Source organism: Pseudophryne corroboree, chromosome 8 (assembly GCF_028390025.1).
Source record: "Pseudophryne corroboree isolate aPseCor3 chromosome 8, aPseCor3.hap2, whole genome shotgun sequence".
NCBI lineage: Eukaryota > Metazoa > Chordata > Amphibia > Anura > Myobatrachidae > Pseudophryne > Pseudophryne corroboree.
Genome location: NC_086451.1, coordinates 375,774,652 through 375,799,123, shown reverse-complemented (window position 1 = coordinate 375,799,123; position 24,472 = coordinate 375,774,652). Strand labels below are relative to the sequence as shown.

The window sequence follows — 24,472 nt, the reverse complement described above, 5'->3', positions numbered from 1 at the left end:
CAATAACTAAAATTATTGTTGGATCAAAGTTTGTCATCTAGGTTTATATATTTTTACATAAAGATAACATCTTATGTTTGGATTATAATAATGAAATCAGATCAAACATGATTCAAAGTGAAGAATCTCTAACCCTTTGGTCTTTAAACTATTCAGTAAACTTTGTAGATTGCACATCAACATTAAATATATTTCTCAGTTTGTTTAAGGTTTCTCAAACTTCTTGAATGGGGTATTGTAGAATACTAAACAATATTAGTTTTATTCAGAATTAATAATTGAAATTATTGTTGGATTAAAGTTTGTCATCTGAGTGTAAGATTATCCAAAACAGTTGTCTCAAAGAAACAAAACAAATATGTTTTTTACTTGAATCTTTATATTACTATACTTTCTTAGGCGTTAATCTTTGGACAGACATTGACCACGTGGTCTAATGGATAAGGCGTCTGACTTCGGATCAGAAGATTGAAGATTCGAGTCCCTTCGTGGTCATTGCATTCAATGTTATTTGTTTATACTGTATTTTTTTCATTAAGATTAAATATTTTGTAAGGAATATAATAATGAAATCAGAACAAACACAGCTCAAAGTAAAATATCTCAAAACCTTTGTTCTTTAAACTATTTAGCAAACTTTGTAGATTGCACAGCAGTCAATGTATCTTTAAGTTGATTTAAGGTTTCTCAAAATTCTAGGCTTGGGTATTGTGGAATACTAAACATTGTTATTTTCTTTCAGAATCAATAACTAAAATTATTGTTGGATCAAAGTTTGTCATCTAGGTGTATATATTTTTACATAAAGATAACATCTTATGTTTGGATTATAATAATGAAATCAGAACAAACATGATTCAAAGTGAAGAATCTCTAACCCTTTGGTCTTTAAACTATTCAGTAAACTTTGTAGATTGCACATCAACCATTAAATATATTTCTCAGTTTGTTTAATAATAATAATAATAATAATAATAATTTTATTTATATAGCGCTCTTTCTCCAATAGGACTCAAGGCGCTTAACAGATATATAGCATGATATAATACAGAAAATAATGAAGTACATTTTCATAAAATACAGAAGCACGAAGATACTAAAAGGGACACTATGGAAATGCTTGAGTAAACAGGAAAGTCTTGAGTCTACTTTTGAAGGATTCTATAGTTGGGGCCTCTCGCACTGTGCGGGGAAGTGAGTTCCATAGAGTCGGAGCCGCATGACTAAAAGCTCGACCCCCAGATGAATTACGGTAGATTCTAGGTACAGCTAAAAGTCCTTCATCTACAGATCGCAGTAATCGAGTGGGGCAGTATGGGGTCAGAAGCTGTTTCAGGTACCTTGGGCCTTGGTCATGTAATGCTTTGAAACTCAGTAAGCCAATCTTGAAGATGATTCGCCATCTTACAGGCAGCCAGTGAAGGGAGTAGAGGATGGGTGTTATGTGGCTAGAACGGGGCTGGTTGGTTAACAGCCTGGCAGCTGTGTTTTGCACCAGCTGTAAGCGTTGCAATTCTTTTGCTGGTAGACCAAGGTAGAGGGCATTACAGTAGTCTAATCGAGATGATACAAATGCATGTATGACTTTTGGCAGATCATCTGAGGGAATTAAGTGCTTGATTCTGGCTATGTTCCTCAGGTGAAAGAATGAGGATTTGATTGTGGCTGATATCTGATGTTTAAGTGTCAAGCCACCATCCAGGACAACGCCAAGATTCCGCACACGATCACTGGTCTGTAATTCTGAATCCCCGAGTGTAAGTCCAGTTGGTTGGCTATGCTGCAGTCCTGTCCTTTGATGTTGCGGTCGTATTATAAGGACCTCTGTTTTATCAGGGTTCAGTCGTAGCCAGCTGGCGCTCATCCACTCCTGTAGTTCAGCTAGACAGCCATTTAGGGTTGCTATTGGGTTATCAGTGCCCGGAGCAAAGGACAAGTACAATTGTGTATCATCTGCATAGCAGTGGTAGACCAGGCCATGGCGCCTGATTATTTCGCCCAATGGGAGCATGTATACTGCAAAAAGCTTTAAGGTTTCTCAAAATTCTTGAATGGGGTTTTGTAGAATACTAAACAATATTAGTTTTATTCTGAATTAATAATTGAAATTATTGTTGGATTAAAGTTTGTCATCTGAGTGTAAGATTATCCAAAACAGTTGTCTCAAAGAAACAAAACAAATATGTTTTTTACTTGAATCTTTATATTACTATACTTTCTTAGGCGTTAATCTTTGGACAGACATTGACCACGTGGTCTAATGGATAAGGCGTCTGACTTCGGATCAGAAGATTGAGGATTCGAGTCCCTTCGTGGTCATTGCATTCAATGTTATTTGTTTATACTGTATTTTTTTCATTAAGATTAAATATTTTGTAAGGAATATAATAATGAAATCAGAACAAACACAGCTCAAAGTAAAATATCTCAAAACCTTTATTCTTTAAACTATTTAGCAAACTTTGTAGATTGCACAGCAGTCAATGTATCTTTAAGTTGAATTAAGGTTTCTCAAAATTCTAGGCTTGGGTATTGTGGAATACTAAACATTGTTATTTTCTTTCAGAATCAATAACTAAAATTATTGTTGGAACAAAGTTTGTCATCTAGGTGTATATATTTTTACATAAAGATAACATCTTATGTTTGGATTATAATAATGAAATCAAAACAAACATGATTCAAAGTGAAGAATCTCTAACCCTTTGGTCTTTAAACTATTCAGTAAACTTTGTAGATTGCACATCAACCATTAAATATATTTCTCAGTTTGTTTAAGGTTTCTCAAACTTCTTGAATGGGGTATTGTAGAATACTAAACAATATTAGTTTTATTCAGAATTAATAATTGAAATTATTGTTGGATTAAAGTTTGTCATCTGAGTGTAAGATTATCCAAAACAGTTGTCTCAAAGAAAAAAAACAAATGTGTTTTTTACTTGAATCTTTATATTACTATACTTTCTTAGGCGTTAATCTTTAGACAGACATTGACCACGTGGCCTAATGGATAAGGCGTCTGACTTCGGATCAGAAGATTGAGGGTTCGAGTCCCTTCGTGGTCATTGCATTCAATGTTATTTGTTTATACTGTATTTTTTTCATTAAGATTAAATATTTTGTAAGGAATATAATAATGAAATCAGAACAAACACAGCTCAAAGTAAAAATATCTCAAAACCTTTGTTCTTTAAACTATTTAGCAAACTTTGTAGATTGCACAGCAGTCAATGTATCTTTAAGTTGATTTAAGGTTTCTCAAAATTCTAGGCTTGGGTATTGTGGAATACTAAACATTATTATTTTCTTTCAGAATCAATAACTAAAATTATTGTTGGATCAAAGTTTGTCATCTAGGTTTATATACTTTTACATAAAGATAACATCTTATGTTTGGATTATAATAATGAAATCAGATCAAACATGATTCAAAGTGAAGAATCTCTAACCCTTTGGTCTTTAAACTATTCAGTAAACTTTGTAGATTGCACATCAACCATTAAATATATTTCTCAGTTTGTTTAAGGTTTCTCAAACTTCTTGAATGGGGTATTGTAGAATACTAAACAATATTAGTTTTATTCTGAATTAATAATTGAAATTATTGTTGGATTAAAGTTTGTCATCTGAGTGTAAGATTATCCAAAACAGTTGTCTCAAAGAAACAAAACAAATATGTTTTTTACTTGAATCTTTATATTACTATACTTTCTTAGGTGTTAATCTTTGGACAGACATTGACCACGTGGTCTAATGGATAAGGCGTCTGACTTCGGATCAGAAGATTGAGGATTTGAGTCCCTTCGTGGTCATTGCATTCAATGTTATTTGTTTATACTGTATTTTTTTCATTAAGATTAAATATTTTGTAAGGAATATAATAATGAAATCAGAACAAACACAGCTCAAAGTAAAATATCTCAAAACCTTTGTTCTTTAAACTATTTAGCAAACTTTGTAGATTGCACAGCAGTCAATGTATCTTTAAGTTGATTTAAGGTTTCTCAAAATTCTAGGCTTGGGTATTGTGGAATACTAAACATTATTATTTTCTTTCAGAATCAATAACTAAAATTATTGTTGGATCAAAGTTTGACATCTAAGTGTATATATTTTTAGATAAAGATAACATCTTATGTTTGGATTATAATAATGAAATCAGATCAAACATGATTCAAAGTGAAGAATCTCTAACCTTTTGGTCTTTTAACTATTCAGTAAACTTTGTAGATTGCACATCAACCATTAAATATATTTCTCAGTTTGTTTAAGGTTTCTCAAACTTCTTGAATGGGGTATTGTAGAATACTAAACAATATTAGTTTTATTCAGAATTAATAATTGAAATTATTGTTGGATTAAAGTTTGTCATCTGAGTGTAAGATTATCCAAAACAGTTGTCTCAAAGAAACAAAACAAATATGTTTTTTACTTGAATCTTTATATTACTATACTTTCTTAGGCTTTAAAGTTTGGACAGACATTGACCACGTGGCCTAATGGATAAGGCGTCTGACTTTGGATCAGAAGATTGAAGGTTCGAGTCCCTTCGTGGTCATTGCATTCAATGTTATTTGTTTATACTGTATTTTTTTCATTAAGATTAAATATTTTGTAAGGAATATAATAATGAAAGCAGAACAAACACAGCTCAAAGTAAAATATCTCAAAACCTTTGTTCTTTAAACTATTTAGCAAACTTTGTAGATTGCACAGCAGTCAATGTATCTTTAAGTTGATTTAAGGTTTCTCAAAATTCTAGGCTTGGGTATTGTGGAATACTAAACATTGTTATTTTCTTTCAGAATCAATAACTAAAATTATTGTTGGATCAAAGTTTGTCATCTAGGTGTATATATTTTTACATAAAGATAACATCTTATGTTTGGATTATAATAATGAAATCAGAACAAACATGATTCAAAGTGAAGAATCTCTAACCCTTTGGTCTTTAAACTATTCAGTAAACTTTGTAGATTGCACATCAACCATTAAATATATTTCTCAGTTTGTTTAAGGTTTCTCAAACTTCTTGAATGGGGTATTGTAGAATACTAAACAATATTAGTTTTATTCAGAATTAATAATTGAAATTATTGTTGGATTAAAGTTTGTCATCTGAGTGTAAGATTATCCAAAACAGTTGTCTCAAAGAAACAAAACAAATATGTTTTTTACTTGAATCTTTATATTACTATACTTTCTTAGGTGTTAATCTTTGGACAGACATTGACCACGTGGTCTAATGGATAAGGCGTCTGACTTCGGATCAGAAGATTGAGGATTTGAGTCCCTTCGTGGTCATTGCATTCAATGTTATTTGTTTATACTGTATTTTTTTCATTAAGATTAAATATTTTGTAAGGAATATAATAATGAAATCAGAACAAACACAGCTCAAAGTAAAATATCTCAAAACCTTTGTTCTTTAAACTATTTAGCAAACTTTGTAGATTGCACAGCAGTCAATGTATCTTTAAGTTGATTTAAGGTTTCTCAAAATTCTAGGCTTGGGTATTGTGGAATACTAAACATTATTATTTTCTTTCAGAATCAATAACTAAAATTATTGTTGGATCAAAGTTTGACATCTAAGTGTATATATTTTTAGATAAAGATAACATCTTATGTTTGGATTATAATAATGAAATCAGATCAAACATGATTCAAAGTGAAGAATCTCTAACCTTTTGGTCTTTTAACTATTCAGTAAACTTTGTAGATTGCACATCAACCATTAAATATATTTCTCAGTTTGTTTAAGGTTTCTCAAACTTCTTGAATGGGGTATTGTAGAATACTAAACAATATTAGTTTTATTCAGAATTAATAATTGAAATTATTGTTGGATTAAAGTTTGTCATCTGAGTGTAAGATTATCCAAAACAGTTGTCTCAAAGAAACAAAACAAATATGTTTTTTACTTGAATCTTTATATTACTATACTTTCTTAGGCTTTAAAGTTTGGACAGACATTGACCACGTGGCCTAATGGATAAGGCGTCTGACTTTGGATCAGAAGATTGAAGGTTCGAGTCCCTTCGTGGTCATTGCATTCAATGTTATTTGTTTATACTGTATTTTTTTCATTAAGATTAAATATTTTGTAAGGAATATAATAATGAAAGCAGAACAAACACAGCTCAAAGTAAAATATCTCAAAACCTTTGTTCTTTAAACTATTTAGCAAACTTTGTAGATTGCACAGCAGTCAATGTATCTTTAAGTTGATTTAAGGTTTCTCAAAATTCTAGGCTTGGGTATTGTGGAATACTAAACATTGTTATTTTCTTTCAGAATCAATAACTAAAATTATTGTTGGATCAAAGTTTGTCATCTAGGTGTATATATTTTTACATAAAGATAACATCTTATGTTTGGATTATAATAATGAAATCAGAACAAACATGATTCAAAGTGAAGAATCTCTAACCCTTTGGTCTTTAAACTATTCAGTAAACTTTGTAGATTGCACATCAACCATTAAATATATTTCTCAGTTTGTTTAAGGTTTCTCAAACTTCTTGAATGGGGTATTGTAGAATACTAAACAATATTAGTTTTATTCAGAATTAATAATTGAAATTATTGTTGGATTAAAGTTTGTCATCTGAGTGTAAGATTATCCAAAACAGTTGTCTCAAAGAAACAAAACAAATATGTTTTTTACTTGAATCTTTATATTACTATACTTTCTTAGGCGTTAATCTTTGGACAGACATTGACCACGTGGCCTAATGGATAAGGCGTCTGACTTCGGATCAGAAGATTGAGGATTCGAGTCCCTTCGTGGTCATTGCATTCAATGTTATTTGTTTATACTGTATTTTTTTCATTAAGATTAAATATTTTGTAAGGAATATAATAATGAAATCAGAACAAACACAGCTCAAAGTAAAATATCTCAAAACCTTTGTTTTTTAAACTATTTAGCAAACTTTGTAGATTGCACAGCAGTCAATGTATCTTTAAGTTGATTTAAGGTTTCTCAAAATTCTAGGCTTGGGTATTGTGGAATACTAAACATTGTTATTTTCTTTCAGAATCAATAACTAAAATTATTGTTGGATCAAAGTTTGTCATCTAGGTGTATATATTTTTACATAAAGATAACATCTTATGTTTGGATTATAATAATGAAATCAGAACAAACATGATTCAAAGTGAAGAATTTCTAACCCTTTGGTCTTTAAACTATTCAGTAAACTTTGTCGATTGCACATCAACCATTAAATATATTTCTCAGTTTGTTTAAGGTTTCTCAAACTTCTTGAATGGGGTATTGTAGAATACTAAACAATATTAGTTTTATTCAGAATGAATAATTGAAATTATTGTTGGATTAAAGTTTGTCATCTGAGTGTAAGATTATCCAAAACAGTTGTCTCAAAGAAACAAAACAAATGTGTTTTTTACTTGAATCTTTATATTACTATACTTTCTTAGGCGTTAATCTTTAGACAGACATTGACCACGTGGCCTAATGGATAAGGCGTCTGACTTCGGATCAGAATATTGAGGGTTCGAGTCCCTTCGTGGTCATTGCATTCAATGTTATTTGTTTATACTGTATTTTTTTCATTAAGATTAAATATTTTGTAAGGAATATAATAATGAAATCAGAACAAACACAGCTCAAAGTAAAATATCTCAAAACCTTTGTTCTTTAAACTATTTAGCAAACTTTGTAGATTGCACAGCAGTCAATGTATCTTTAAGTTGATTTAAGGTTTCTCAAAATTCTAGGCTTGGGTATTGTGGAATACTAAACATTGTTATTTTCTTTCAGAATCAATAACTAAAATTATTGTTGGATCAAAGTTTGTCATCTAGGTTTATATATTTTTACATAAAGATAACATCTTATGTTTGGATTATAATAATGAAATCAGATCAAACATGATTCAAAGTGTAGAATCTCTAACCCTTTGGTCTTTAAACTATTCACTAAACTTTGTAGATTGCACATCAACATTAAATATATTTCTCAGTTTGTTTAAGGTTTCTCAAACTTCTTGAATGGGGTATTGTAGAATACTAAACAATATTAGTTTTATTCAGAATTAATAATTGAAATTATTGTTGGATTAAAGTTTGTCATCTGAGTGTAAGATTATCCAAAACAGTTGTCTCAAAGAAACAAAACAAATATGTTTTTTACTTGAATCTTTATATTACTATACTTTCTTAGGCTTTAAAGTTTGGACAGACATTGACCACGTGGCCTAATGGATAAGGCGTCTCACTTTGGATCAGAAGATTGAAGGTTCGAGTCCCTTCGTGGTCATTGCATTCAATGTTATTTGTTTATACTGTATTTTTTTCATTAAGATTAAATATTTTGTAAGGAATATAATAATGAAAGCAGAACAAACACAGCTCAAAGTAAAATATCTCAAAACCTTTGTTCTTTAAACTATTTAGCAAACTTTGTAGATTGCACAGCAGTCAATGTATCTTTAAGTTGATTTAAGGTTTCTCAAAATTTTAGGCTTGGGTATTGTGGAATACTAAACATTATTATTTTCTTTCAGAATCAATAACTAAAATTATTGTTGGATCAAAGTTTGACATCTATGTGTATATATTTTTAGATAAAGATAACATCTTATGTTTGGATTATAATAATGAAATCAGATCAAACATGATTCAAAGTGAAGAATCTCTAACCTTTTGGTCTATAAACTATTCAGTAAACTTTGTAGATTGCACATCAACCATTAAATATATTTCTCAGTTTGTTTAAGGTTTCTCAAACTTCTTTAATGGGGTATTGTAGAATACTAAACAATATTAGTTTTATTCAGAATTAATAATTGAAATTATTGTTGGATTAAAGTTTGACATCTGAGTGTAAGATTATCCAAAACAGTTGTCTCAAAGAAACAAAACAAATGTTTTTTACTTGAATCTTTATATTACTATACTTTCTTAGGCGTTAAACTTTGCACAGACATTGACCACGTGGCCTAATGGATAAGGCATCTGACTTCGGATCAGAAGATTGAGGGTTCGAGCCCCTTCGTGGTCATTGCATTCAATGTTATTTGTTTATACTGTATTTTTTTCATTAAGATTAAATATTTTGTAAGGAATATAATAATGAAATCAGAACAAACACAGCTCAAAGTAAAATATCTCAAAACCTTTGTTCTTTAAACTATTTAGCAAACTTTGTAGATTGCACAGCAGTCAATGTATCTTTAAGTTGATTTAAGGTTTCTCAAAATTCTAGGCTTGGGTATTGTGGAATACTAAACATTGTTATTTTCTTTCAGAATCAATAACTAAAATTATTGTTGGATCAAAGTTTGTCATCTAGGTTTATATATTTTTACATAAAGATAACATCTTATGTTTGGATTATAATAATGAAATCAGATCAAACATGATTCAAAGTGTAGAATCTCTAACCCTTTGGTCTTTAAACTATTCACTAAACTTTGTAGATTGCACATCAACATTAAATATATTTCTCAGTTTGTTTAAGGTTTCTCAAACTTCTTGAATGGGGTATTGTAGAATACTAAACAATATTAGTTTTATTCAGAATTAATAATTGAAATTATTGTTGGATTAAAGTTTGTCATCTGAGTGTAAGATTATCCAAAACAGTTGTCTCAAAGAAACAAAACAAATATGTTTTTTACTTGAATCTTTATATTACTATACTTTCTTAGGCTTTAAAGTTTGGACAGACATTGACCACGTGGCCTAATGGATAAGGCGTCTCACTTTGGATCAGAAGATTGAAGGTTCGAGTCCCTTCGTGGTCATTGCATTCAATGTTATTTGTTTATACTGTATTTTTTTCATTAAGATTAAATATTTTGTAAGGAATATAATAATGAAAGCAGAACAAACACAGCTCAAAGTAAAATATCTCAAAACCTTTGTTCTTTAAACTATTTAGCAAACTTTGTAGATTGCACAGCAGTCAATGTATCTTTAAGTTGATTTAAGGTTTCTCAAAATTTTAGGCTTGGGTATTGTGGAATACTAAACATTATTATTTTCTTTCAGAATCAATAACTAAAATTATTGTTGGATCAAAGTTTGACATCTATGTGTATATATTTTTAGATAAAGATAACATCTTATGTTTGGATTATAATAATGAAATCAGATCAAACATGATTCAAAGTGAAGAATCTCTAACCTTTTGGTCTATAAACTATTCAGTAAACTTTGTAGATTGCACATCAACCATTAAATATATTTCTCAGTTTGTTTAAGGTTTCTCAAACTTCTTTAATGGGGTATTGTAGAATACTAAACAATATTAGTTTTATTCAGAATTAATAATTGAAATTATTGTTGGATTAAAGTTTGACATCTGAGTGTAAGATTATCCAAAACAGTTGTCTCAAAGAAACAAAACAAATGTTTTTTACTTGAATCTTTATATTACTATACTTTCTTAGGCGTTAAACTTTGCACAGACATTGACCACGTGGCCTAATGGATAAGGCATCTGACTTCGGATCAGAAGATTGAGGGTTCGAGCCCCTTCGTGGTCATTGCATTCAATGTTATTTGTTTATACTGTATTTTTTTCATTAAGATTAAATATTTTGTAAGGAATATAATAATGAAATCAGAACAAACACAGCTCAAAGTAAAATATCTCAAAACCTTTGTTCTTTAAACTATTTAGCAAACTTTGTAGATTGCACAGCAGTCAATGTATCTTTAAGTTGATTTAAGGTTTCTCAAAATTCTAGGCTTGGGTATTGTGGAATACTAAACATTATTATTTTCTTTCAGAATCAATAACTAAAATTATTGTTGGATCAAAGTTTGTCATCTAGGTTTATATATTTTTACATAAAGATAACATCTTATGTTTGGATTATAATAATGAAATCAGATCAAACATGATTCAAAGTGAAGTATCTCTAACCCTTTGGTCTTTAAACTATTCAGTAAACTTTGTAGATTGCACATCAACATTAAATATATTTCTCAGTTTGTTTAAGGTTTCTCAAACTTCTTGAATGGGGTATTGTAGAATACTAAACAATATTAGTTTTAATCAGAATTAATAATTGAAATTATTGTTGGATTAAAGTTTGTCATCTGAGTGTAAGATTATCCAAAACAGTTGTCTCAAAGAAACAAAACAAATATGTTTTTTACTTGAATCTTTATATTACTATACTTTCTTAGGCGTTAATCTTTGGACAGACATTGACCATGTGGCCTAATGGATAAGGCGTCTGACTTCGGATCAGAAGATTGAGGATTCGAGTCCCTTCGTGGTCATTGCATTCAATGTTATTTGTTTATACTGTATTTTTTTCATTAAGATTAAATATTTTGTAAGGAATATAATAATGAAATCAGAACAAACACAGCTCAAAGTAAAATATCTCAAAACCTTTGTTTTTTAAACTATTTAGCAAACTTTGTAGATTGCACAGCAGTCAATGTATCTTTAAGTTGATTTAAGGTTTCTCAAAATTCTAGGCTTGGGTATTGTGGAATACTAAACATTGTTATTTTCTTTCAGAATCAATAACTAAAATTATTGTTGGATCAAAGTTTGTCATCTAGGTGTATATATTTTTACATAAAGATAACATCTTATGTTTGGATTATAATAATGAAATCAGAACAAACATGATTCAAAGTGAAGAATCTCTAACCCTTTGGTCGTTAAACTATTCAGTAAACTTTGTAGATTGCACATCAACCATTAAATATATTTCTCAGTTTGTTTAAGGTTTCTCAAACTTCTTGAATGGGGTATTGTAGAATACTAAACAATATTAGTTTTATTCAGAATTAATAATTGAAATTATTGTTGGATTAAAGTTTGTCATCTGAGTGTAAGATTATCCAAAACAGTTGTCTCAAAGAAACAAAACAAATGTGTTTTTTACTTGAATCTTTATATTACTATACTTTCTTAGGCGTTAATCTTTAGACAGACATTGACCACGTGGCCTAATGGATAAGGCGTCTGACTTCGGATCAGAAGATTGAGGGTTCGAGTCCCTTCGTGGTCATTGCATTCAATGTTATTTGTTTATACTGTATTTTTTTCATTAAAATTAAATATTTTGTAAGGAATATAATAATGAAATCAGAACAAACACAGCTCAAAGTAAAATATCTCAAAACCTTTGTTCTTTAAACTATTTAGCAAACTTTGTAGATTGCACAGCAGTCAATGTATCTTTAAGTTGATTTAAGGTTTCTCAAAATTCTAGGCTTGGGTATTGTGGAATACTAAACATTATTATTTTCTTTCAGAATCAATAACTAAAATTATTGTTGGATCAAAGTTTGTCATCTAGGTTTATATATTTTTACATAAAGATAACATCTTATGTTTGGATTATAATAATGAAATCAGATCAAACATGATTCAAAGTGAAGAATCTCTAACCCTTTGGTCTTTAAACTATTCAGTAAACTTTGTAGATTGCACATCAACATTAAATATATTTCTCAGTTTGTTTAAGGTTTCTCAAACTTCTTGAATGGGGTATTGTAGAATACTAAACAATATTAGTTTTATTCAGAATTAATAATTGAAATTATTGTTGGATTAAAGTTTGTCACCTGAGTGTAAGATTATCCAAAACAGTTGTCTCAAAGAAACAAAACAAATATGTTTTTTACTTGAATCTTTATATTACTATACTTTCTTAGGCGTTAATCTTTGGACAGACATTGACCACGTGGTCTAATGGATAAGGCGTCTGACTTCGGATCAGAAGATTGAAGATTCGAGTCCCTTCGTGGTCATTGCATTCAATGTTATTTGTTTATACTCTATTTTTTTCATTAAGATTAAATATTTTGTAAGGAATATAATAATGAAATCAGAACAAACACAGCTCAAAGTAAAATATCTCAAAACCTTTGTTCTTTAAACTATTTAGCAAACTTTGTAGATTGCACAGCAGTCAATGTATCTTTAAGTTGATTTAAGGTTTCTCAAAATTCTAGGCTTGGGTATTGTGGAATACTAAACATTGTTATTTTCTTTCAGAATCAATAACTAAAATTATTGTTGGATCAAAGTTTGTCATCTATGTGTATTTATTTTTACATAAAGATAACATCTTATGTTTGGATTATAATAATGAAATCAGAACAAACATGATTCAAAGTGAAGAATCTCTAACCCTTTGGTCTTTAAACTATTCAGTAAACTTTGTAGATTGCACATCAACCATTAAATATATTTCTCAGTTTGTTTAATAATAATAATAATAATAATTTTATTTATATAGCGCTCTTTCTCCAATAGGACTCAAGGCGCTTAACAGATATATAGCATGATATAATACAGAAAATAATGAAGTACATTTTCATAAAATACAGAAGCACGAAGATACTAAAAGGGACACTATGGAAATGCTTGAGTAAACAGGAAAGTCTTGAGTCTACTTTTGAAGGATTCTATAGTTGGGGCCTCTCGCACTGTGCGGGGAAGTGAGTTCCATAGAGTCGGAGCCGCATGACTAAAAGCTCGACCCCCAGATGAATTACGGTAGATTCTAGGTACAGCTAAAAGTCCTTCATCTACAGATCGCAGTAATCGAGTGGGGCAGTATGGGGTCAGAAGCTGTTTCAGGTACCTTGGGCCTTGGTCATGTAATGCTTTGAAACTCAGTAAGCCAATCTTGAAGATGATTCGCCATCTTACAGGCAGCCAGTGAAGGGAGTAGAGGATGGGTGTTATGTGGCTAGAACGGGGCTGGTTGGTTAACAGCCTGGCAGCTGTGTTTTGCACCAGCTGTAAGCGTTGCAATTCTTTTGCTGGTAGACCAAGGTAGAGGGCATTACAGTAGTCTAATCGAGATGATACAAATGCATGTATGACTTTTGGCAGATCATCTGAGGGAATTAAGTGCTTGATTCTGGCTATGTTCCTCAGGTGAAAGAATGAGGATTTGATTGTGGCTGATATCTGATGTTTAAGTGTCAAGCCACCATCCAGGACAACGCCAAGATTCCGCACACGATCACTGGTCTGTAATTCTGAATCCCCGAGTGTAAGTCCAGTTGGTTGGCTATGCTGCAGTCCTGTCCTTTGATGTTGCGGTCGTATTATAAGGACCTCTGTTTTATCCGGGTTCAGTCGTAGCCAGCTGGCGCTCATCCACTCCTGTAGTTCAGCTAGACAGCCATTTAGGGTTGCTATTGGGTTATCAGTGCCCGGAGCAAAGGACAAGTACAATTGTGTATCATCTGCATAGCAGTGGTAGACCAGGCCATGGCGCCTGATTATTTCGCCCAATGGGAGCATGTATACTGCAAAAAGCTTTAAGGTTTCTCAAAATTCTTGAATGGGGTTTTGTAGAATACTAAACAATATTAGTTTTATTCTGAATTAATAATTGAAATTATTGTTGGATTAAAGTTTGTCATCTGAGTGTAAGATTATCCAAAACAGTTGTCTCAAAGAAACAAAACAAATATGTTTTTTACTTGAATCTTTATATTACTATACTTTCTTAGGCGTTAATCTTTGGACAGACATTGACCACGTGGTCTAATGGATAAGGCGTCTGACTTCGGATCAGAAGATTGAGGATTCGAGTCCCTTCGTGGTCATTGCATTCAATGTTATTTGTTTATACTGTATTTTTTTCATTAAGATTAAATATTTTGTAAGGAATATAATAATGAAATCAGAACAAACACAGCTCAAAGTAAAATATCTCAAAACCTTTATTCTTTAAACTATTTAGCAAACTTTGTAGATTGCACAGCAGTCAATGTATCTTTAAGTTGAATTAAGGTTTCTCAAAATTCTAGGCTTGGGTATTGTGGAATACTAAACATTGTTATTTTCTTTCAGAATCAATAACTAAAATTATTGTTGGAACAAAGTTTGTCATCTAGGTGTATATATTTTTACATAAAGATAACATCTTATGTTTGGATTATAATAATGAAATCAAAACAAACATGATTCAAAGTGAAGAATCTCTAACCCTTTGGTCTTTAAACTATTCAGCAAACTTTGTAGATTGCACATCAACCATTAAATATATTTCTCAGTTTGTTTAAGGTTTCTCAAACTTCTTGAATGGGGTATTGTAGAATACTAAACAATATTAGTTTTATTCTGAATTAATAATTGAAATTATTGTTGGATTAAAGTTTGTCATCTGAGTGTAAGATTATCCAAAACAGTTGTCTCAAAGAAAAAAAACAAATGTGTTTTTTACTTGAATCTTTATATTACTATACTTTCTTAGGTGTTAATCTTTAGACAGACATTGACCACGTGGCCTAATGGATAAGGCGTCTGACTTCGGATCAGAAGATTGAGGGTTCGAGTCCCTTCGTGGTCATTGCATTCAATGTTATTTGTTTATACTGTATTTTTTTCATTAAGATTAAATATTTTGTAAGGAATATAATAATGAAATCAGAACAAACACAGCTCAAAGTAAAAATATCTCAAAACCTTTGTTCTTTAAACTATTTAGCAAACTTTGTAGATTGCACAGCAGTCAATGTATCTTTAAGTTGATTTAAGGTTTCTCAAAATTCTAGGCTTGGGTATTGTGGAATACTAAACATTATTATTTTCTTTCAGAATCAATAACTAAAATTATTGTTGGATCAAAGTTTGTCATCTAGGTTTATATACTTTTACATAAAGATAACATCTTATGTTTGGATTATAATAATGAAATCAGATCAAACATGATTCAAAGTGAAGAATCTCTAACCCTTTGGTCTTTAAACTATTCAGTAAACTTTGTAGATTGCACATCAACCATTAAATATATTTCTCAGTTTGTTTAAGGTTTCTCAAACTTCTTGAATGGGGTATTGTAGAATACTAAACAATATTAGTTTTATTCTGAATTAATAATTGAAATTATTGTTGGATTAAAGTTTGTCATCTGAGTGTAAGATTATCCAAAACAGTTGTCTCAAAGAAACAAAACAAATATGTTTTTTACTTGAATCTTTATATTACTATACTTTCTTAGGTGTTAATCTTTGGACAGACATTGACCACGTGGTCTAATGGATAAGGCGTCTGACTTCGGATCAGAAGATTGAGGATTTGAGTCCCTTCGTGGTCATTGCATTCAATGTTATTTGTTTATACTGTATTTTTTTCATTAAGATTAAATATTTTGTAAGGAATATAATAATGAAATCAGAACAAACACAGCTCAAAGTAAAATATCTCAAAACCTTTGTTCTTTAAACTATTTAGCAAACTTTGTAGATTGCACAGCAGTCAATGTATCTTTAAGTTGATTTAAGGTTTCTCAAAATTCTAGGCTTGGGTATTGTGGAATACTAAACATTATTATTTTCTTTCAGAATCAATAACTAAAATTATTGTTGGATCAAAGTTTGACATCTAAGTGTATATATTTTTAGATAAAGATAACATCTTATGTTTGGATTATAATAATGAAATCAGATCAAACATGATTCAAAGTGAAGAATCTCTAACCTTTTGGTCTTTTAACTATTCAGTAAACTTTGTAGATTGCACATCAACCATTAAATATATTTCTCAGTTTGTTTAAGGTTTCTCAAACTTCTTGAATGGGGTATTGTAGAATACTAAACAATATTAGTTTTATTCAGAATTAATAATTGAAATTATTGTTGGATTAAAGTTTGTCATCTGAGTGTAAGATTATCCAAAACAGTTGTCTCAAAGAAACAAAACAAATATGTTTTTTACTTGAATCTTTATATTACTATACTTTCTTAGGCTTTAAAGTTTGGACAGACATTGACCACGTGGCCTAATGGATAAGGCGTCTGACTTTGGATCAGAAGATTGAAGGTTCGAGTCCCTTCGTGGTCATTGCATTCAATGTTATTTGTTTATACTGTATTTTTTTCATTAAGATTAAATATTTTGTAAGGAATATAATAATGAAAGCAGAACAAACACAGCTCAAAGTAAAATATCTCAAAACCTTTGTTCTTTAAACTATTTAGCAAACTTTGTAGATTGCACAGCAGTCAATGTATCTTTAAGTTGATTTAAGGTTTCTCAAAATTCTAGGCTTGGGTATTGTGGAATACTAAACATTATTATTTTCTTTCAGAATCAATAACTAAAATTTTTGTTGGATCAAAGTTTGACATCTATGTGTATATATTTTTAGATAAAGATAACATCTTATGTTTGGATTATAATAATGAAATCAGATCAAACATGATTCAAAGTGAAGAATCTCTAACCTTTTGGTCTATAAACTATTCAGTAAACTTTGTAGATTGCACATCAACCATTAAATATATTTCTCAGTTTGTTTAAGGTTTCTCAAACTTCTTGAATGGGGTATTGTAGAATACTAAACAATATTAGTTTTATTCAGAATTAATAATTGAAATTATTGTTGGATTAAAGTTTGACATCTGAGTGTAAGATTATCCAAAACAGTTGTCTCAAAGAAACAAAACAAATATGTTTTTTACTTGAATCTTTATATTACTATACTTTCTTAGGCGTTAAACTTTGCACAGACATTGACCACGTGGCCTAATGGATAAGGCATCTGACTTCGGATCAGAAGATTGAGGGTTCGAGCCCCTTCGTGGTCATTGCATTCAATGTTATTTGTTTATACTGTATTTTTTTCATTAAGATTAAATATTTTGTAAGGAATATAATAATGAAATCAGAACAAACACAGCTCAAAGTAAAATATCTCAAAACCTTTGTTCTTTAAACTATTTAGCAAACTTTGTAGATTGCACAGCAGTCAATGTATCTTTAAGTTGATTTAAGGTTTCTCAAAATTCTAGGCTTGGGTATTGTGGAATACTAAACATTATTATTTTCTTTCAGAATCAATAACTAAAATTATTGTTGGATCAAAGATTGTCATCTAGGTTTATATATTTTTACATAAAGATAACATCTTATGTTTGGATTATAATAATGAAATCAGATCAAACATGATTCAAAGTGAAGAATCTCTAACCCTTTGGTCTTTAAACTATTCAGTAAACTTTGTAGATTGCACATCAACATTAAATATATTTCTCAGTTTGTTTAAGGTTTCTCAAACTTCTTGAATGGGGTATTGTAGAATACTAAACAATATTAGTTTTATTCAGAATTAATAATTGAAATTATTGTTGGATTAAAGTTTGTCATCTGAGTGTAAGATTATCCAAAACAGTTGTCTCAAAGAAACAAAACAAATATGTATTTTACTTGAATCTTTATATTACTATACTTTCTTAGGCGTTAATCTTTGGACAGACGTTGACCACGTGGTCTAATGGATAAGGCGTCTGACTTCGGATCAGAAGATTGAGGATTCGAGTCCCTTCGTGGTCATTGAATTCAATGTTATTTGTTTATACTGTATTTTTTTCATTAAGATTAAATATTTTGTAAGGAATATAATAATGAAATCAGAACAAACACAGCTCAAAGTAAAATATCTCAAAACCTTTGTTCTTTAAACTATTTAGCAAACTTTGTAGATTGCACAGCAGTCAATGTATCTTTAAGTTGATTTAAGGTTTCTCAAAATTCTAGGCTTGGGTATTGTGGAATACTAAACATTGTTATTTTCTTTCAGAATCAATAACTAAAATTATTGTTGGATCAAAGTTTGTCATCTAGGTGTATATATTTTTACATAAAGATAACATCTTATGTTTGGATTATAATAATGAAATCAGAACAAACATGATTCAAAGTGAAGAATCTCTAACCCTTTGGTCTTTAAACTATTCAGTAAACTTTGTAGATTGCACATCAACCATTAAATATATTTCTCAGTTTGTTTAAGGTTTCTCAAACTTCTTGAATGGGGTATTGTAGAATACTAAACAATATTAGTTTTATTCTGAATTAATAATTGAAATTATTGTTGGATTAAAGTTTGTCATCTGAGTGTAAGATTATCCAAAACAGTTGTCTCAAAGAAACAAAACAAATATGTTTTTTACTTGAATCTTTATATTACTATACTTTCTTAGGCGTTAATCTTTGGACAGACATTGACCACGTGGTCTAATGGATAAGGCGTCTGACTTCGGATCAGAAGATTGAGGATTCGAATCCCTTCGTGGTCATTGCATTCAATGTTATTTGTTTATACTGTATTTTTTTCATTAAGATTAAATATTATGTAAGGAATATAATAATGAAATCAGAACAAACACAGCTCAAAGTAAAATATCTTAAAACCTTTGTTCTTTAAACTATTTAGCAAACTTTGTAGATTGCACAGCAGTCAATGTATCTTTAAGTTGATTGAAGGTTTCTCAAAATTCTAGGCTTGGGTATTGTGGAATACTAAACATTATTATTTTCTTTCAGAATAAATAACTAAAATTATTGTTGGATCAAAGTTTGACATCTAAGTGTATATATTTTTAGATAAAGATAACATCTTATGTTTGGATTATAATAATGAAATCAGATCAAACATGATTCAAAGTGAAGAATCTCTAACCTTTAGGTCTTTTAACTATTCAGTAAACTTTGTAGATTGCACATCAACCATTAAATATATTTCTCAGTTTGTTTAAGGTTTCTCAAACTTCTTGAATGGGGTATTGTAGAATACTAAACAATATTAGTTTTATTCTGAATTAATAATTGAAATTATTGTTGGATTAAAGTTTGTCATCTGAGTGTAAGATTATCCAAAACAGTTGTCTCAAAGAAACAAAACAAATATGTTTTTTACTTGAATCTTTATATTACTATACTTTCTTAGGCGTTAATCTTTGGACAGACATTGACCACGTGGTCTAATGGATAAGGCGTCTGACTTCGGATCAGAAGATTGAGGATTCGAGTCCCTTCGTGGTCATTGCATTCAATGTTATTTGTTTATACTGTATTTTTTTCATTAAGATTAAATATTTTGTAAGGAATATAATAATGAAATCAGAACAAACACAGCTCAAAGTAAAATATCTCAAAACCTTTGTTTTTTAAACTATTTAGCAAACTTTGTAGATTGCACAGCAGTCAATGTATCTTTAAGTTGATTTAAGGTTTCTCAAAATTCTAGGCTTGGGTATTGTGGAATACTAAACATTGTTATTTTCTTTCAGAATCAATAACTAAAATTATTGTTGGATCAAAGTTTGTCATCTAGGTGTATATATTTTTACATAAAGATAACATCTTATGTTTGGATTATAATAATGAAATCAGAACAAACATGATTCAAAGTGAAGAATCTCTAACCCTTTGGTCTTTAAACTATTCAGTAAACTTTGTAGATTGCACATCAACCATTAAATATATTTCTCAGTTTGTTTAAGGTTTCTCAAACTTCTTGAATGGGGTATTGTAGAATACTAAACAATATTAGTTTTATTCAGAATTAATAATTGAAATTATTGTTGGATTAAAGTTTGTCATCTGAGTGTAAGATTATCCAAAACAGTTGTCTCAAAGAAACAAAACAAATATGTTTTTTACTTGAATCTTTATATTACTATACTTTCTTAGGCGTTAATTTTTGGACGGACATTGACCACGTGGTCTAATGGATAAGGCGTCTGACTTCGGATCAGAAGATTGAGGATTCGAATCCCTTCGTGGTCATTGCATTCAATGTTATTTGTTTATACTGTATTTTTTTCATTAAGATTAAATATTTTGTAAGGAATATAATAATGAAATCAGAACAAACACAGCTCAAAGTAAAATATCTCAAAACCTTTGTTCTTTAAACTATTTAGCAAACTTTGTAGATTGCACAGCAGTCAATGTATCTTTAAGTTGATTTAAGGTTTCTCAAAATTCTAGGCTTGGGTATTGTGGAATACTAAACATTATTATTTTCTTTCAGAATAAATAACTAAAATTATTGTTGGATCAAAGTTTGACATCTAAGTGTATATATTTTTACATAAAGATAACATCTTATGTTTGGATTATAATAATGAAATCAGATCAAACATGATTCAAAGTGAAGAATCTCTAACCTTTAGGTCTTTTAACTATTCAGTAAACTTTGTAGATTGCACATCAACCATTAAATATATTTCTCAGTTTGTTTAAGGTTTCTCAAACTTCTTGAATGGGGTATTGTAGAATACTAAACAATATTAGTTTTATTCAGAATTAATAATTGAAATTATTGTTGGATTAAAGTTTGTCATCTGAGTGTAAGATTATCCAAAACAGTTGTCTCAAAGAAACAAAACAAATATGTTTTTTACTTGAATCTTTATATTACTATACTTTCTTAGGCTTTAAAGTTTGGACAGACATTGACCACGTGGCCTAATGGATAAGGCGTCTGACTTTGGATCAGAAGATTGAAGGTTCGAGTCCCTTCGTGGTCATTGCATTCAATGTTATTTGTTTATACTGTATTTTTTTCATTAAGATTAAATATTTTGTAAGGAATATAATAATGAAAGCAGAACAAACACAGCTCAAAGTAAAATATCTCAAAACCTTTGTTCTTTAAACTATTTAGCAAACTTTGTAGATTGCACAGCAGTCAATGTATCTTTAAGTTGATTTAAGGTTTCTCAAAATTCTAGGCTTGGGTATTGTGGAATACTAAACATTATTATTTTCTTTCAGAATCAATAACTAAAATTTTTGTTGGATCAAAGTTTGACATCTATGTGTATATATTTTTAGATAAAGATAACATCTTATGTTTGGATTATAATAATGAAATCAGATCAAACATGATTCAAAGTGAAGAATCTCTAACCTTTTGGTCTATAAACTATTCAGTAAACTTTGTAGATTGCACATCAACCATTAAATATATTTCTCAGTTTGTTTAAGGTTTCTCAAACTTCTTGAATGGGGTATTGTAGAATACTAAACAATATTAGTTTTATTCAGAATTAATAATTGAAATTATTGTTGGATTAAAGTTTGACATCTGAGTGTAAGATTATCCAAAACAGTTGTCTCAAAGAAACAAAACAAATATGTTTTTTACTTGAATCTTTATATTACTATACTTTCTTAGGCGTTAAACTTTGCACAGACATTGACCACGTGGCCTAATGGATAAGGCATCTGACTTCGGATCAGAAGATTGAGGGTTCGAGCCCCTTCGTGGTCATTGCATTCAATGTTATTTGTTTATACTGTATTTTTTTCATTAAGATTAAATATTTTGTAAGGAATATAATAATGAAATCAGAACAAACACAGCTCAAAGTAAAATATCTCAAAACCTTTGTTCTTTAAACTATTTAGCAAACTTTGTAGATTGCACAGCAGTCAATGTATCTTTAAGTTGATTTAAGGTTTCTCAAAATTCTAGGCTTGGGTATTGTGGAATACTAAACATTATTATTTTCTTTCAGAATCAATAACTAAAATTATTGTTGGATCAAAGATTGTCATCTAGGTTTATATATTTTTACATAAAGATAACATCTTATGTTTGGATTATAATAATGAAATCAGATCAAACATGATTCAAAGTGAAGAATCTCTAACCCTTTGGTCTTTAAACTATTCAGTAAACTTTGTAGATTGCACATCAACATTAAATATATTTCTCAGTTTGTTTAAGGTTTCTCAAACTTCTTGAATGGGGTATTGTAGAATACTAAACAATATTAGTTTTATTCAGAATTAATAATTGAAATTATTGTTGGATTAAAGTTTGTCATCTGAGTGTAAGATTATCCAAAACAGTTGTCTCAAAGAAACAAAACAAATATGTATTTTACTTGAATCTTTATATTACTATACTTTCTTAGGCGTTAATCTTTGGACAGACGTTGACCACGTGGTCTAATGGATAAGGCGTCTGACTTCGGATCAGAAGATTGAGGATTCGAGTCCCTTCGTGGTCATTGAATTCAATGTTATTTGTTTATACTGTATTTTTTTCATTAAGATTAAATATTTTGTAAGGAATATAATAATGAAATCAGAACAAACACAGCTCAAAGTAAAATATCTCAAAACCTTTGTTCTTTAAACTATTTAGCAAACTTTGTAGATTGCACAGCAGTCAATGTATCTTTAAGTTGATTTAAGGTTTCTCAAAATTCTAGGCTTGGGTATTGTGGAATACTAAACATTGTTATTTTCTTTCAGAATCAATAACTAAAATTATTGTTGGATCAAAGTTTGTCATCTAGGTGTATATATTTTTACATAAAGATAACATCTTATGTTTGGATTATAATAATGAAATCAGAACAAACATGATTCAAAGTGAAGAATCTCTAACCCTTTGGTCTTTAAACTATTCAGTAAACTTTGTAGATTGCACATCAACCATTAAATATATTTCTCAGTTTGTTTAAGGTTTCTCAAACTTCTTGAATGGGGTATTGTAGAATACTAAACAATATTAGTTTTATTCTGAATTAATAATTGAAATTATTGTTGGATTAAAGTTTGTCATCTGAGTGTAAGATTATCCAAAACAGTTGTCTCAAAGAAACAAAACAAATATGTTTTTTACTTGAATCTTTATATTACTATACTTTCTTAGGCGTTAATCTTTGGACAGACATTGACCACGTGGTCTAATGGATAAGGCGTCTGACTTCGGATCAGAAGATTGAGGATTCGAATCCCTTCGTGGTCATTGCATTCAATGTTATTTGTTTATACTGTATTTTTTTCATTAAGATTAAATATTATGTAAGGAATATAATAATGAAATCAGAACAAACACAGCTCAAAGTAAAATATCTTAAAACCTTTGTTCTTTAAACTATTTAGCAAACTTTGTAGATTGCACAGCAGTCAATGTATCTTTAAGTTGATTGAAGGTTTCTCAAAATTCTAGGCTTGGGTATTGTGGAATACTAAACATTATTATTTTCTTTCAGAATAAATAACTAAAATTATTGTTGGATCAAAGTTTGACATCTAAGTGTATATATTTTTAGATAAAGATAACATCTTATGTTTGGATTATAATAATGAAATCAGATCAAACATGATTCAAAGTGAAGAATCTCTAACCTTTAGGTCTTTTAACTATTCAGTAAACTTTGTAGATTGCACATCAACCATTAAATATATTTCTCAGTTTGTTTAAGGTTTCTCAAACTTCTTGAATGGGGTATTGTAGAATACTAAACAATATTAGTTTTATTCTGAATTAATAATTGAAATTATTGTTGGATTAAAGTTTGTCATCTGAGTGTAAGATTATCCAAAACAGTTGTCTCAAAGAAACAAAACAAATATGTTTTTTACTTGAATCTTTATATTACTATACTTTCTTAGGCGTTAATCTTTGGACAGACATTGACCACGTGGTCTAATGGATAAGGCGTCTGACTTCGGATCAGAAGATTGAGGATTCGAGTCCCTTCGTGGTCATTGCATTCAATGTTATTTGTTTATACTGTATTTTTTTCATTAAGATTAAATATTTTGTAAGGAATATAATAATGAAATCAGAACAAACACAGCTCAAAGTAAAATATCTCAAAACCTTTGTTTTTTAAACTATTTAGCAAACTTTGTAGATTGCACAGCAGTCAATGTATCTTTAAGTTGATTTAAGGTTTCTCAAAATTC

The 24,472-nt window shown here is 29.7% G+C and overlaps 23 non-coding genes across 23 annotated transcripts; all 23 read left to right on the top strand.

Moving 5' to 3' along the window:
* Positions 1-2,246: 2,246 nt before the first annotated feature.
* On the top strand, positions 2,247-2,319 carry TRNAR-UCG (transfer RNA arginine (anticodon UCG)). Its single transcript has one exon. It is a non-coding gene; the product is annotated as a tRNA-Arg (tRNA).
* Positions 2,320-2,992: 673 nt separating this feature from the next.
* On the top strand, positions 2,993-3,065 carry TRNAR-UCG (transfer RNA arginine (anticodon UCG)). The gene has a single exon. It is a non-coding gene; the product is annotated as a tRNA-Arg (tRNA).
* Positions 3,066-4,485: 1,420 nt separating this feature from the next.
* TRNAQ-UUG (transfer RNA glutamine (anticodon UUG)) lies at positions 4,486-4,558 on the top strand. The gene has a single exon. It is a non-coding gene; the product is annotated as a tRNA-Gln (tRNA).
* A 1,419-nt stretch (positions 4,559-5,977) lies between these two features.
* TRNAQ-UUG (transfer RNA glutamine (anticodon UUG)) lies at positions 5,978-6,050 on the top strand. The gene has a single exon. It is a non-coding gene; the product is annotated as a tRNA-Gln (tRNA).
* A 673-nt stretch (positions 6,051-6,723) lies between these two features.
* TRNAR-UCG (transfer RNA arginine (anticodon UCG)) lies at positions 6,724-6,796 on the top strand. Its single transcript has one exon. It is a non-coding gene; the product is annotated as a tRNA-Arg (tRNA).
* Positions 6,797-7,469: 673 nt separating this feature from the next.
* TRNAR-UCG (transfer RNA arginine (anticodon UCG)) lies at positions 7,470-7,542 on the top strand. Its single transcript has one exon. It is a non-coding gene; the product is annotated as a tRNA-Arg (tRNA).
* Positions 7,543-8,958: 1,416 nt separating this feature from the next.
* TRNAR-UCG (transfer RNA arginine (anticodon UCG)) lies at positions 8,959-9,031 on the top strand. The gene has a single exon. It is a non-coding gene; the product is annotated as a tRNA-Arg (tRNA).
* A 1,416-nt stretch (positions 9,032-10,447) lies between these two features.
* On the top strand, positions 10,448-10,520 carry TRNAR-UCG (transfer RNA arginine (anticodon UCG)). Its single transcript has one exon. It is a non-coding gene; the product is annotated as a tRNA-Arg (tRNA).
* Positions 10,521-11,192: 672 nt separating this feature from the next.
* On the top strand, positions 11,193-11,265 carry TRNAR-UCG (transfer RNA arginine (anticodon UCG)). The gene has a single exon. It is a non-coding gene; the product is annotated as a tRNA-Arg (tRNA).
* A 673-nt stretch (positions 11,266-11,938) lies between these two features.
* TRNAR-UCG (transfer RNA arginine (anticodon UCG)) lies at positions 11,939-12,011 on the top strand. Its single transcript has one exon. It is a non-coding gene; the product is annotated as a tRNA-Arg (tRNA).
* A 2,490-nt stretch (positions 12,012-14,501) lies between these two features.
* Positions 14,502-14,574, top strand: TRNAR-UCG (transfer RNA arginine (anticodon UCG)). Its single transcript has one exon. It is a non-coding gene; the product is annotated as a tRNA-Arg (tRNA).
* A 673-nt stretch (positions 14,575-15,247) lies between these two features.
* Positions 15,248-15,320, top strand: TRNAR-UCG (transfer RNA arginine (anticodon UCG)). Its single transcript has one exon. It is a non-coding gene; the product is annotated as a tRNA-Arg (tRNA).
* A 1,420-nt stretch (positions 15,321-16,740) lies between these two features.
* On the top strand, positions 16,741-16,813 carry TRNAQ-UUG (transfer RNA glutamine (anticodon UUG)). Its single transcript has one exon. It is a non-coding gene; the product is annotated as a tRNA-Gln (tRNA).
* A 673-nt stretch (positions 16,814-17,486) lies between these two features.
* On the top strand, positions 17,487-17,559 carry TRNAR-UCG (transfer RNA arginine (anticodon UCG)). The gene has a single exon. It is a non-coding gene; the product is annotated as a tRNA-Arg (tRNA).
* Positions 17,560-18,231: 672 nt separating this feature from the next.
* TRNAR-UCG (transfer RNA arginine (anticodon UCG)) lies at positions 18,232-18,304 on the top strand. The gene has a single exon. It is a non-coding gene; the product is annotated as a tRNA-Arg (tRNA).
* A 673-nt stretch (positions 18,305-18,977) lies between these two features.
* On the top strand, positions 18,978-19,050 carry TRNAR-UCG (transfer RNA arginine (anticodon UCG)). The gene has a single exon. It is a non-coding gene; the product is annotated as a tRNA-Arg (tRNA).
* A 673-nt stretch (positions 19,051-19,723) lies between these two features.
* TRNAR-UCG (transfer RNA arginine (anticodon UCG)) lies at positions 19,724-19,796 on the top strand. Its single transcript has one exon. It is a non-coding gene; the product is annotated as a tRNA-Arg (tRNA).
* A 673-nt stretch (positions 19,797-20,469) lies between these two features.
* TRNAR-UCG (transfer RNA arginine (anticodon UCG)) lies at positions 20,470-20,542 on the top strand. The gene has a single exon. It is a non-coding gene; the product is annotated as a tRNA-Arg (tRNA).
* Positions 20,543-21,215: 673 nt separating this feature from the next.
* On the top strand, positions 21,216-21,288 carry TRNAQ-UUG (transfer RNA glutamine (anticodon UUG)). Its single transcript has one exon. It is a non-coding gene; the product is annotated as a tRNA-Gln (tRNA).
* Positions 21,289-21,961: 673 nt separating this feature from the next.
* Positions 21,962-22,034, top strand: TRNAR-UCG (transfer RNA arginine (anticodon UCG)). The gene has a single exon. It is a non-coding gene; the product is annotated as a tRNA-Arg (tRNA).
* Positions 22,035-22,706: 672 nt separating this feature from the next.
* Positions 22,707-22,779, top strand: TRNAR-UCG (transfer RNA arginine (anticodon UCG)). The gene has a single exon. It is a non-coding gene; the product is annotated as a tRNA-Arg (tRNA).
* A 673-nt stretch (positions 22,780-23,452) lies between these two features.
* TRNAR-UCG (transfer RNA arginine (anticodon UCG)) lies at positions 23,453-23,525 on the top strand. The gene has a single exon. It is a non-coding gene; the product is annotated as a tRNA-Arg (tRNA).
* A 673-nt stretch (positions 23,526-24,198) lies between these two features.
* On the top strand, positions 24,199-24,271 carry TRNAR-UCG (transfer RNA arginine (anticodon UCG)). Its single transcript has one exon. It is a non-coding gene; the product is annotated as a tRNA-Arg (tRNA).
* The last annotated feature ends 201 nt before the right edge of the window (positions 24,272-24,472 follow it).